Genomic DNA, 8,977 nt, shown 5'->3' with positions numbered 1-8,977 from the left:
ACCTGCAATAAAAGCTCATGATTAGAACTTGTTTCATAGACTCCAACTTTCTTACCCCTTAAATCTTTGTGTTGAGCATTAGACCCCAACATCTCATAAATGTTATATGACTCTTGAGCATTCTTTTTCTTCAATGCTCCACCTGCTGCGTTATCAACAGTTGATTGACAATTTTGGGTTAGTCCATCATAAAAAATTTGCATTTGTAAGTGAAAAGGTAACCCATGGTGTGGACATTGTATCAAGAGGCCTTTAAAACGCTCCCAACACTCATTGAAAGGTTCACCATCATCTTGTTTGAAGTTGAAGATTTGTCCCCGTAATGTGGCTGTCTTTTGAGTGGAAAAGAACTTCTCCAAGAACTTCTTAGCCACGGCATCCCATGTGGTGAGGGAACCTGGTGTTAGAGTCATCAACCAACTCTTGGCCCTATCTTTCAAGGTGTAAGGAAACACTCTCAACCTCAAATTTGCTTCACTTACTCCCTGCAAAGGTAAACCACTCACAACATTGTAAAACTCTTTAATATGAGCTAAAGGGTCTTCATTAGGTAAGCCATAAAATGAAGGAAACATATGAAAATGTGAAGATTTGAGATCATAGTTTCTAGCTTCTGTGGGCAGCAAGATGCATGAAGGTGAATTTGGTATGATTGGTTGAGCAAAGTCCTCCAAAGCTCTAAGCTCATCTAGGTTGCCCGCCATCTCTTCTTCTCTTTCCCAATCAAATTGCTCAGATCCTTTACTTGTTGAACTAGGTGAAGTCCTTTCCTCTTCCTCACGGATTAGGGATGAACTTGAAGGCACAAAGTTGTCCAAAGTGTGGCCCTTCAACCGTTCAATTCTTTGGCCTAACTCAACAAGTCTATTTGACATATACTACCTGAAACAAAGTAACACAAGTGTGAATGAAAATCAAGAAGCAAACAACAATGAAAAGAACAAAAATAAACTTAAAAAACGTTTGAAGAGACTCAAGGGATGTGGAACTAAACACTTAGAACACTTAAACAATCCTAAAACCCAAAACAGCAACTAGAAGACTCAAAATTGCCTAAAAAACACTTTCTGGGCAGTTTTGAGCACCTACACTAATTTGGACGAAATTGGATGGAAACTTGAATCAAAACACTTATAAACACAAATCAAAACACTTTCTAACTAATTTGGACAAAACAAAGTCTCAAAGGACTCAAAACAGATTCACAAGACTCAAAACTGCCTAAAAACACAAACTGTGCAGTTTTGACACTAACTCAATTTTGGACGAAAATTAGGTTTGAGCTTGACTCAAAATGCTTCAAAACACAAGATAAGACAGATTCTAAGCCTAAAACTTAACAAAATAAGGGGAGAAATTGTATTTGGACGAAATGCATTTAAATGGACAGATTATAACAAAAGCAGATTATAACTCAAATTGATGTAAACCAATGGATAATGGAATGGCTAATGGATTCTTTTCCACACATGAAATGTATGCAACTTAAATCAACTTCCAGTTATCAATTTGACAAGTTATGAACCTTGACACTAATCAAAATAGCAAATAAGCAAACAAGCAATTACAAGGGACTGAAATCAGTCCCCGGCAACGGCGCCATTTTTGTTGATGTATATTTCCTTCCTAATGCAAGAATATATTTAGTATAATGGCATAAGCAAGGGTGTCGAATCCACAGGGACTAATTGGACCTATGTAACTACTTGTTTGCAAGAAATCTAAGAAATGAATCAAACTAGTCTAAATAGGCAGATTTGAATCAAACTAATCAAACTATGCATATTTGTTGTTTTAACTTGAAAGCCTAAGAGAATGAAGTAAACACAAATCAATGAATCAACAACCAATATAATGAGATAGTATCAATGGAAATGAAACTAGGGATTCGATTTCACCATTGCTCAATTAAATCCATGTTTGTTAAGTTGGTTTATACTCATTCATCTACAAATTTCTTGGGTTTGTTTCACTTGGATATGATCAACCATATGATGTGTGGATTTGATCAAATGTCTATAATCTTGAACCTAATTGTGATGTGCAACTTTGGTTCATAATCTAGAGTATGTAATGCACAAGAAACATTCAATAAACCAAAGGGAGCACTTGGCAGGATGTTTGCCAAGCTTTCCCTTCATTCATTCACAAATCCACCAATATTAGACATGATGTATGTTTTAATCTTGGCTAAATAACTTGTGGTTAACTCAAATGGAGATCAAGCATACAAATCAACCCACAAATTCACAATTATAACAGAGAATGAATCAAGAACTAGGTAGACAAACTGAGCATTCTAACTTAATTACATAGCAAACTTTGCAAGGTTACATCGAATCCCTAGAGGAAGCTTAGTTACAATTCATGTTTACAAAAGATTTGACATAAAAGTATAAAACATGAATGAACATAGAATTGATAAGAATGAACCCTTGAAGCAAAACTGATGTTGAAGTCCTTGAAGAGTTCCTTGGTGTTGCTTCTCCAAATGTGGTGCGGATGAAGTAGATTGGTTTGGTTTGGATGGTTTCTGCCCTTAGGACAGAAATGGACAGAGAATGGAGTGAAATGGGAGAGGTTTTAGAGTGTGTAATGGACTGAAATGAAGAGGAAAACTTGCGGATGGGAGAGGGAGAGAATAATGGACAGTTTCTGTGAAAGGAAAAGAATGTAGAGTGCTATGCAATGGAGAGGGCGAATTGGAGTGAATGATGGACAGAAAATGGAGCCAAATAGGGTGTGTGTGATCCCCCAACATTCAGATTGGATCTAGCCTTTGTTTACTCAGATGGCAGAGCATAATTCAGATGGAATGATGGGTTTCTGAGTGTAGTGGACGCATGGCTTGGACAATTCTGCAAGTATGTGTTTTGTTTAATCAAAATGCATGTGTAAAGTCTGCCACAAGGGAGTGGAACCTGCAAAGGTCAATTGGAGCACCAGAAAATGTTTATACAAGTCTGAAAATGGGAAGAACACATGGCATGGACAAAGGAATGGGTTGGATTTCTGAAATGATGGCATGAAATGGAATTTCTGGAATAAAGGATGCAAGGAATGGGCATAATCTGCAGGTATGTGGATATTTAATCCAAGAAACATGTGCAAAGTGTTTGAACATGCATGTGAATGCATGTTTTGGTGTTGAAACCACCTAATCTGACTTCAATGCTTGTTTTATTTAGAATCACTCAATTTGGCCGAATTTCACCACATTCCTTCATTTGCCTTCCAATTGATCTTATTACACACTTGGCTGCACACTAACACCAAACAAAGTAAAATGCAACTAGTTTAATCCAAAAACAATACAAAAACGCCAAATAAGAAAGCTATACATGCATGCAAAATGTGACTATCACCATAGTCCAATTGTATGTGGCGTATGTTCTATTCAAGGTCATCCTTCGGAAAAGTGCCCTCAATTGATTGAGAATGGTGGGTGGGAGAGTGCAAACGCCATTGGATTTCCAAGCCAAAATCAACCAAGGAATGATCCATATTCCAACACATACAATCCGGGTTGGAGAGACCATCCAAACTTCAAATGGAGGGAACCTCAACAACCTCAACAACAAGGAGGCTTTAGACAACAACCCCCGGGGTTCTACACCAAGCCATTCGGCCCCAATCCAAACCAAGCACAACCTGCCCAAAACAATCAAGGTACGTCATTGGGAAATGAAACACTTCTTAAATTACTTACCAATTTGTCTCAGGGGCAAGAGGATCAAACCAAAGCCATGCAAAACCAAGACAAAAGGGTGGATCACTTGGAGAAACAAATTGGGCAGATTGCGGAATTTGTAGGACAATTCCGAGACAAAGGCAAGCTCCCTAGCTCAACCATTGTCAATCCAAGGGGAGGATTCGAATCTGCCAAGGCAATCATGTTGAGAAGTGGTAAGGAGGTCGAAACCACCCCAAGCACGTCCAAAACAAGTCAAGAAGAGGACGTGTTGCTGCAAGAAGAGGAGGAACAAGGAATAAAGGCCACGGCAAGGGTGAAAGAATCTTTGCCGCAGCCCCCTATTGTGCCAAAACCGTCCAATATGCCTAAGGTAAGTCCAAATTCGACTTTGTCAAGTTCTATTCCACTAAACGTGCCCTTTCCTAGCAGGTTTAGGCAATCAAAGAAGGAGGAGAGTGAAAAGGACATTTTGGAAACCTTTAGGAAAGTTCAAGTTAACATTCCGCTCCTTGATGCAATCAAGCAAGTCCCTAAGTATGCCAAGTTCTTAAAAGAGCTTTGCACAACGAGGAAGAGGAATTCAAACAAGGAGGTGGTCCAGGTAAGTGAAAATGTCTCTGCTGTGTTACAAAGGAAATTACCCCCTAAATGCAAAGATCCGGGTAGTTTTACAATTCCGTGCGTTATTGGTAATACTAAGTTTGAACAATGCATGTTAGACTTAGGGGCTTCGATTAATGTTATGCCATACTCTATTTATGCATCTATGAACTTAGGTGAGCTTAAAAATGATGGTGTGATAATTCAATTAGCCGATCGTTCTAATGCATATCCAAAGGGTGTTTTGGAAGATGTTTTGGTACAGGTTGATAACTTGATTTTTCCAGCGGATTTCTACGTGCTTGACATGGAGGATTCACCCCATTCCACCCCATTACCGATTCTATTAGGGAGGCCCTTCATGAAAACAGCCCGCACCAAGATAGATGTGTTTAAAGGAACTTTAACGATGGAATTTGATGGGGAAGTCATTGATTTCAATCTTTCTGAAAGTATTAAATTTCCTAAGGACGATCATTCTTGCTTTTCTATTGATATAATTGATGATTTGGCGCAGGAATTTCTCGATTCTTTGGAGAGGGATACACTTGAAACAACAATTGCACAAGGAATTGGGCAAAAATCTGGTTTTGCCGTGCCTAGAAGTGAAGATGAGGCCGAGATGGTTGCTGCACTTGAGTCATTGCCACAACACTTTGGTAAGCCTCCAAAACCGAGTCCAATTCCTGTTTCGACTAACAAGTTGTTACCTTCAGTGATTCAGGCACCCATTCTTGAGCTTAAACCATTGCCGGATCATTTGAAGTATGTCTATTTGGGAGACAATGAGACGTTGCCTGTCATAGTTTCCTTATCCCTCACAGCAATGGAGGAGGAGAAATTGATTCGGGTGTTGAAAGAGCACAAGACGGCCATAGGATGGACCTTGGCCGACATAAAGGGTATTAGTCCTACAACTTGCATGCATCGCATACTTTTAGAGGAGGGGGCTAAACCAACCAGAGAGGCTCAACGCCGGCTCAACCCTCCAATGATGGAAGTTGTGAAAAAGGAGATTATCAAGCTTCTAGATTGTGGGGTGATCTATCCTATCTCGGATAGCCGTTGGGTTTCACCGGTTCAAGTTGTGCCAAAGAAATCCGGAGTGACTGTGGTGAAGAATGAAGAAGATGAACTTGTGCCTACACGCATTCAAACCGGTTGGAGGGTGTGCATTGACTATAGAAAGCTAAATGCCGCAACAAGGAAAGATCACTTCCCTTTGCCATTCATTGATCAAATGCTTGAAAGGTTAGCCGGTCATTCTTTTTATTGCTTTCTTGATGGTTATTCGGGTTATAATCAAATTGTCATAACGCCGGATGATCAAGAAAAGACCACCTTTACTTGTCCATTTGGTACTTTTGCATATCGTCGTATGCCATTTGGTTTATGCAATGCACCGGCCACTTTCCAACGATGCATGGTAAGTATCTTCTCTGATTATGTTGAAAAGATAATTGAAGTATTTATGGACGATTTTAGTGTGTTTGGAGACTCATTTGATGCTTGTTTGCATAATCTCACTTTAATCTTGAAAAGATGCATGGAAACTAACCTTGTTTTGAATTGGGAAAAATGTCATTTTATGGTTAAACAAGGTATAGTTTTGGGTCATATCATCTCTGAAAAAGGAATTGAAGTTGATAAGTCTAAAATAGATCTTGTACGTCACTTACCCTCTCCTACGTCGGTTAGAGAGGTCCGTTCTTTTCTTGGCCATGCAGGATTCTATCGACGATTTATCAAGGACTTTTCCAAGATTGCACAACCCCTATGCCGCCTACTCCAAAAGGATGTGTCTTTTGAGTTCAACGAGGCGTGTGAGAAGGCATTCAAGCATCTAAAAGACTTACTCACCACGGCACCCATCATAACTCCCCCGGATTGGTCCATTCCCTTTGAATTGATGTGTGATGCATCGGATTATGCACTTGGGGCTGTTTTGGGTCAAAGGAAAAATAAACAGCCACATGTTATTTATTATGCTTCACGCACTTTAAATGATGCTCAATTGAATTATTCTACAACCGAAAAAGAACTCTTGGCGGTTGTATTTGCTTTAGATAAGTTTAGATCATATCTTCTTGGTACTAAAGTAATTGTTTTCACTGACCATGCAGCCTTGAAGTATCTTCTCACCAAAAAGGAGGCTAAGCCAAGACTCATTCGTTGGATGCTCCTACTTCAAGAGTTCGATCTTGAAATCCGAGACAAGAAAGGGTGTGAAAACGTGGTGGCTGACCACCTAAGTAGAATGGTGCGTGAGGAAGAGTCCACCCCCATTTTAGAAACGTTTCCGGATGAGCAACTTCTGTCCATTGAGGTAAGAACCCCTTGGTATGCCGATTTGGTCAATTTCTTGGTGTCTAAGCAAGTTCCTAGTACCCTAAACAAGTTCCAACGTGATAAACTTGTTCATGATGCACGTTTTTATGTTTGGGATGATCCATATTTATGGAAATTCTGCCCAGATCAGATTGTGCGTAGATGTGTGCCCGAATCTGAATTTAATTCCATTCTTACATTCTGCCATACTTATGCATGTGGGGGACATTTTGGCACCCAAAGGACAGCCCTAAAGGTGTTACAATCTGGATTTTATTGGCCTAATCTCTTTAAAGATGCTAAAATGTTTTGTTTAACATGCGATAAGTGTCAAAGAACAGGTAACATAGGGCCTAAGGACCAAATGCCACAACAATCTCTCTCATTTGTGGAAATTTTTGATGTGTGGGGTATTGATTTCATGGGCCCCTTCCCTCCATCTTTTGGTTTCACTTATATCTTGCTAGCTGTCGATTATGTTTCCAAATGGGTGGAAGCCAAAGCCACCCGTACTAACGATTCTAAGGTTGTTGCAGATTTTGTGAAATCTAATATTTTTGCTAGGTTTGGGATGCCACGAGTTTTAATTAGTGATGGGGGTTCTCACTTTCGTAACCGCACCATTGAAGCTTTGCTCAAGAAGTACAACGTTACTCATAAGGTTTCCACACCTTATCACCCTCAAACCAATGGGCAAGCGGAGGTTTCAAATAGGGAGATCAAACAAGTCCTAGAGAAAACCGTGGGACCCTCAAGAAGAGATTGGAGTTTGCGCTTGGACGATGCATTGTGGGCCTATCGTACGGCTTACAAAACTCCCCTTGGCATGTCACCTTTTCGGCTTATATATGGTAAGCCATGTCATTTGCCCGTTGAGTTAGAGCACAAGGCACATTGGGCTGTGAAAACCTTCAATTTGGACATAGACGCTGCTGGAGTTCATAGGAAGCTCCAATTAGATGAACTTGAGGAGATTAGGAACGAGGCTTACGAGAATGCTCGCATCTACAAGGACAAGACGAAGGCTTATCATGATAAGATGCTTCGTACCAAAACGTTCTCCAAGGGGCAGAAAGTGTTGCTTTTTGATTCAAGACTTCGGTTATTCCCTGGTAAGTTACGTTCTAAATGGATTGGACCTCTTGTTGTTACTAATGTTTTTCCTCATGGTGCAGTCCAAGTCCAAAGCTTAAAAAGTGGCCACGAGTTCAAGGTGAACGGACATAGATTGAAGCCATACTATGAGAACTTTGTGGAGCATGTCGTGGAGGAGACCCCACTCCATGCCGTGGGCTCCAATGGAGCATGAACGTGTCTTCGTCCGGCTGCAAGACGTTAAAGAAAGCGCTACTTGGGAGGCAACCCATGCAATTCAACAAAGGAAGCTCAAGGAATCACTCCAATTCCAGATTTGCGTTCCTAACCCCTTCACTTTGTTGTTTATTTCGAATCTGCCTATTTAGTTGTTTTACTTGCTGTTTGTGTGTTTCTTTGTGTTTTGTGTGATTTTATGCTTGAAACATTGAGGACAATGTTTGATTTAAGTGTGGGGGGGGGTAACTAAGTGTTTTTGATGCAAATTCATGGGATTTTATCACCCTTTACTTATAGACTTGTTCCTTGCTGTTTTTAAGTGTTTTTAAGCAGTTTTGGTGTGTTTTAGTGTGTTTTGAAGTAAAAATCCGAAAATCACATAAAAATTTGAAAAATTTGTTTTAAAAACCCAAAAAGAGTTGTTTTCAAAGTGTTTTTGTGTGTTTGTTTTTGTTTTAGGGTACCTTCCAACACAATGATGAGGATTCGGTTTGTAATTACATGGCTGTTAAAGAGAGTGATTAACATGGATGAAAGTTTGATTTACTCTTTTGTGTATGCTTGGTTGTGGTTATAACTTATGAATTCACATGCAATCATAAAATAAGAAAATCAGTTTTTGTAACATGCTTGAAGGAAGGAACTCAAATTAACGCTACAACCTTGTGAGACTTGAGCCTAAACGTTTATTTGGAGAGTTAGAATCTGTGCATTTTTGTTTTCTAAGTCGTTGCATGATCTCATTATTCTTTGCTTGGTTACTACTTAGAGGCGTTTCATCATTTAGTTCCAAATGCTAGAACTCATGCCCATTTCATTCAAAGCATGTTATTGATTTGCATAACACAGATTCAAGATGAAGTTGTGTAGTGACCACCACCTTAGCCATATTGCCGTGTATCCCATGTCATTTTATGTTCAAGTTAACCCACATTATCATCACCTAGCCTAGATTAGGACCATCCACACCCTTGTTCTTAAAGCTTAGTAAAGCATGATTCAAATTGAATTTCTTTTGATTTATGTTGGCAGAAAGCAAGT

At 39.6% G+C, this 8,977-nt stretch overlaps 1 non-coding gene across 1 annotated transcript; it reads left to right on the top strand.

Moving 5' to 3' along the window:
* The first annotated feature begins 219 nt into the window (after window positions 1–219).
* Window positions 220–330, top strand: LOC148696341 (small nucleolar RNA R71). The gene has a single exon (XR_015963836.1). It is a non-coding gene; the product is annotated as a small nucleolar RNA R71 (small nucleolar RNA).
* The last annotated feature ends 8,647 nt before the right edge of the window (window positions 331–8,977 follow it).

This window comes from Pyrus communis, chromosome 6 (assembly GCF_041283825.1).
Source record: "Pyrus communis isolate YQ-2024b chromosome 6, ASM4128382v1, whole genome shotgun sequence".
Classification (NCBI taxonomy): domain Eukaryota; kingdom Viridiplantae; phylum Streptophyta; class Magnoliopsida; order Rosales; family Rosaceae; genus Pyrus; species Pyrus communis.
The sequence above is the reverse complement of the archived record's forward strand: the minus strand, read 5'-3'. Positions and strand labels throughout refer to the sequence as shown.